General features: G+C 41.5%; 1 long non-coding RNA gene across 1 annotated transcript in view; it reads right to left on the bottom strand.

Annotated features, from left to right (window-relative positions):
- LOC101858045 overlaps positions 1-3,106 on the bottom strand; it is a 3,956-nt gene extending 850 nt beyond the window's left edge. Inside the window, exons 1-3 of the long non-coding RNA XR_220677.3 lie at positions 3,061-3,106; positions 2,148-2,221; positions 1-311 (exon numbers count right to left, since the gene is read on the bottom strand). The exon at positions 1-311 is cut by the window's left edge and continues 850 nt beyond it. This is a non-coding gene — a long non-coding RNA (uncharacterized LOC101858045). The remainder of the gene's footprint in view (positions 312-2,147; positions 2,222-3,060) is intronic.
- Between the last annotated feature and the right edge of the window lie 1,894 nt (positions 3,107-5,000).

Genomic DNA, 5,000 nt, shown 5'->3' with positions numbered 1-5,000 from the left:
TTAAAGAAAACGTGTCGGATCCTTAAGTTAGAGTTGGCCTTTTTTAACGGGCTTTTAGATTATTGATTATGTTGTTCATCCAACTTCAAGACCCGCATGCAAAGACATGAAAAGCTGAAAAGCTGAAAAGGTTCAACACGGCGTTTTGTTTTCAACTTGTTTTAACTGCCGTCAGAAGACACTGCTTAGTAAAACCGTTTGTAGTAGCCAGTCCGTGGTCTTGAATCTGTCAGAGTGGGAGGCACACTCGAGTAGACACCTGGGTCTCCTTATTCGTTCTCATACGGGCTGCCACCTTGATTCTTGGTTTTCTAGAGGAAGAAAGAGAGAGACAGAGAGAGAGAGAGAGAGAGAGAGAGAGAGAGAGAGAGAGAGAGAGAGAGAGAGAGAGAGAGAGGAGGGGAGAGAGTGGGAGTAGGGGGACGGAGAAAGAGTGAGGGTGACGGGGGTAGGAGAGAGAGAGAGGCGGGGGGAGGGAGAGAGAAAGGGGGATGAAGGAGGATAATGAGTTTTCGATATCTTCTTGAATCTCCACCACAGAGGAGCCAACGTTTTGATCTTAATTCTTGGATCTCTAACAACCACGGAGGAGCAGAAAAATATTGATACCGTACTGCTAGAATCGACAAGTAATATCGTAATCTATATATCTAATTGCGTACATGTGGATGGTTGTTTTCTATAGCTGAACAAACTACGGAACCTAGAACCCTTAAACAATTACTGAAGGTAGTTCAAAGACCAAGTTTCCGTCAATTCAGTAAAGGATTGCATTCGCCTACAAAATTTGAAAAATAGAAAACACTGTCGATTTTTCTTTTCGTCTGTTTAATGCAGTGTTCAAGACATATTTCGTTTTCCATGATATAAAAATCCATAGGCGGATTGCAAATCACGAGAAAAGGACAATTCCTTTTTTTTTAAAACTTCACAAGAAAAATCGACATTCAGATGAGCTGATTCTGATATTATTTTCACGATAAGACGTCTCACTTTTCGACAAATTTGTAAATGAGCATTTCATCGAGGCCAACAGGCAGTCTGAGTACAACCAACCCCATCCCCCCGAACCCCAATAAAAAAAAAAAAATTAAATTAAAAGATAGTTTTCCAGGAAGGATAGACGGACGGAACAAAATGTGTCACGTCGTGATTAAATCAGGCGCTCGTCAATTTTTTTTGGCATATGGGGTTATTGGTATTATCTTAAAGCCGGTTGATTTCCATTCCTTCCGGTAAAAAAAATATCCATCTAAGTTGAATAAAAGTCGAAGTATTTGCGATTGAAGGCGGTCACGGTCACCTGGTTTCAGAAGTAAGATTAGCGAGAAAATTGCGCTCAAAATTTGATAGCTTCCACAGCCCGAGAGTCATTGGAAACTGAAAATTTACATTTTTGTGTGCCTTTAATCAATGTTTTTAAAATAAATCCTCACAAAAATCTGTTTTTAAAAGCAAAAAAAGGCGTTGAGTCAAAAAAAAGAAAGAAAAGAAGAAAAAAAATTGCCCATTGATAACAATTTTTTAAATGCCAATTTCTTTGAATTCATTGCTTTGACGAGCGCCTGATTTCACCACGATGCCTCGCAAATACTGACCAACGAATCCAGCAAATTTTTTTATTACACAGAAGTTCAGCTGAAGGGCAAAAATCGTTCACATTAACTGTGCGTGAAATACTCCCTTTAACCTCCTATTTTACTCCTACTTCTCCTCCTTCTTCTCTCAAAAGTAGCCTAATTCAAAATGTTCTGCTTTGGTTTGTTCTTTTTTAAAGTTCAATGTAACTGTACTGTAAGTATAATGTCTCCTCTTCATCTATTTTACTCCTCTACTTCTTTCTACTCGTCCTCCTGCTCATCGTACTTCTCCTCCTCCTCCTCCTCCTCCTCCTCTTCCTCTTCCACTTCTTTTTCATTCTCCATATCCTTCTCCTCCATCTCTTCCTCCTCTTCCTTATGTTGCTCCACCTCCTCAACCTCCCTCTTCTTCTCCTCCTCCTCCTTCTCCTTCTCCTTCTTCTCCTCCTCCTCCTCCTATTTCTCCTCCTCCTCTTCCCCCTCCTCCTGCTCCTCCTTCTCCCCCTCCTTCTCCTCTTCCTCAATAACAATATCATGTCCCCCTGTAATCCCACTCCCTGTACTGACCTCCATATTCACATAGCCCTCCGGTCCTGTAGAGCTAGCCTGGGTTGACAGATACGAAGCATCCACCTCATCAGCTGAAGAGAAAAAGCTCAGGTCATGTGATCCCTATGGTTTCTGTCTGCCCGTATTGCTCATTATCGGCACTAACTGGCCGTTATTGTGTCGGTGTGCTTCGTTTTACCCAGACAAACCAGCTGTCCCTATAAATCTTAGATATTTTACTATAAAAGTCTGTCTTTTCTACGGGGTCGGTGGAAGGGGGGTGGGGGAGTGCATCTTTTTAATAAGCTTGGCGATAAATAAATTCAATCTAAACAAGAAATATAACAATAAACACGAAAGCAAGGTCAGCAGCAATTATAATTACTTAACAAAAAATACCTACATTATAAGTATTGACGAAAAATGTAGAAAAAAGAAGGGTTGATTCTATGAACGCAAACGATCTGTGCACCTTTATGCATTGCTAGTACATTGTAGTAGATTTTGATACTAACAGAAAATTGTCATGGATATAATATAAGGTTACAGACAGATAGATACATCGATAGATAGATAGAAAGATAGATAGATAGGTAAATAGATAGATAGATAGATAGATAGATAGATAGATAGATAGATAGATAGATAGATAAATAGATAGATAGATAGATAGATAGATAGATAGATAGAAAGATAGGTAGGTTTTCAAAAGTGCAAGAGATCATTCAGACCTAGTTTCTAATGAAATGGCTGTCCTCCAGGATAATAACAGTCAAGGAGTTTATCTGACCCATTTCCATGTGGCTTGACCTTTTCCTTTAGTTCGAGCGTCGGTCGCAACTACGCTAAAGATGTCTGTTAAAGGACGTGGGTTCGACAAGTCATTTATTATAGCAATACGTTTCTGCACACATCTACTTTTTGAACTCACCCTGGAAATACTCGTTCTCAGGTTTCAAGCTCGTGTAAGGATCTGAAACGAACAGGAGAAGCCATCTAAAACGTCACCATCTCTGTCTGTCTATCTGTGTGTCTGTATGTCTGTCTGTGTCGGTCTGTCTGTCTGTCTGTCTGTGTCTGTCTGTCTGTTTGCTTCTCTCTCTCTCTCTCTCTCTCTCTCTCTCTCTCTCTCTCTCTCTCTCCCTCTCCCTCGTTAAAAAACGTCCCCAAAATCACTGATGCGCCCCCTGAGAAAAAGTGTGTACTCCGAGAACAGCTGATCATAGACGGATGAACAGCAGTTGATCTGTCTGGGCATGGGGGTGTCTATAATAATATAATTCTTCTACTGGAACAGCTGCGCCATCTGAGAATAAGGGCGTACGGCGGTGGACGCTTAACATTAAAAAAAAATTTTTGGCTGTTGGCTGAGTGGACCATCTTGTTGTGTTGGAGTTTTGCTATAGTACTGGATTATTGCCTTGATACTTGATACAGAGCGCTCGTCTCCGATGGGGAAAGTCCGGCTTCGAGGCTCGGTTCGGACACGGATTTCTTCGCCCCCTCCTGCCCACCCAGCAGTAATGGGTAACTGACTTCGAGTTGGAGAAGTAAAGGAGACGTGGAAAGGAACTGGCCACCCTACCACAATAATATGCCGAAGGCCCAGGACGTTGTCTCACTAATAAGGCAATCCCCAACGTCCAGATCGGATGCGGGAACAACGTTTTACTTGATACAGAGACAGCACATTATTGTGTTTGCTGACTATGTCCACAGTCCATGTACATCAACGTCAGAGTCACGGTGTACCATCCCTGCAGGTGGGCTGGCCAGTGTATTACAACCAGAACAATACACGCGTGCCCAGCCCGACCCCAAAGTTCTTTTAAAAAAACAACCGCCGCCCAGCTCTAAGTACAGCCCTTCAACCCCACTCCCACGTTGCCCTCTTCATTGGCAAATATGTCACAAGGTGGAATCAGGCGCACGTAAATTGTTCTCATCTGGAGCAATTGATCTTAAAGCGTGTTTATTTGTCTTGCTTTTAAAGAAAAGAATACCTATCTATCTTGAATAAAAGTCGAGATATTTGGAATGGAAGGAGGTGGGGGTCACCTAGTGTCAGAGGTCAAAGTAGTGAGAAAGTGGCCACCAATGTTTGGTGACTTGAAAGCTTGAGCATCTTTTCAAACTGCAGATGTATATTATATAATATTTCTTGAGTCTTCGATCAGCGTTTTTCAGCAAAATACACACAGAAATGTGTTTTTGAATGGAAATAAGGGGTGCTAAGCAAAATTAATAAAAAAAAAAAAAAACAAGAAAGAAAAAGAAAATGTTTAAAAAGAATTGCTCAACATCCATAAAAATGTCGATTGCTCCGATTTCAATATTTCGATGAGTGCCTGATTTCAACACGATGCCTCACACATAATTTCCCTGTGGGCCTGTATATCCGTCTTAACCTCTCTCCTGCTAAGTCCCCCGCCGCCCTACCGCCGTGTCTCTATTTACAAACCTCCCTCCTCCACCTTCCCTCCTTTCTAAGCTAGAATAACAGTTGAAGTATCTTTTAAACGGACAACCTTCCACCCAAACACTCACCCCAACATTAAATTTGTCAACTGTTTTTTAATTTACAAAAATTACTAAGGTATTGTGGTGCTCATTAAGATTGAATCCGCAAGGAAAGAGAAAGAGAGAAAGGCTTAAAAGAGCTTGGAAGAGGAGCTTGGGTTTTAGAAAATAAACAAAGAGATGGGATACAGCTGGACATTGGGGGAGACTACAGCCCAGGATAGAAGAAAGAGAGCTCTTGTTGGTGGACAATACTCCGGTATGGGATGAGAAAGGATACTGCTGCTGCTGCTGCTACTGATGATGATGATGATGATGATGATGATGATGATGATGATGATGATGATGATG

This window comes from Aplysia californica, unplaced genomic scaffold, assembly GCF_000002075.1.
Source record: "Aplysia californica isolate F4 #8 unplaced genomic scaffold, AplCal3.0 scaffold00356, whole genome shotgun sequence".
NCBI classification, from domain to species: domain Eukaryota; kingdom Metazoa; phylum Mollusca; class Gastropoda; order Aplysiida; family Aplysiidae; genus Aplysia; species Aplysia californica.
This window is presented reverse-complemented; position numbering and strand designations above follow the sequence as displayed.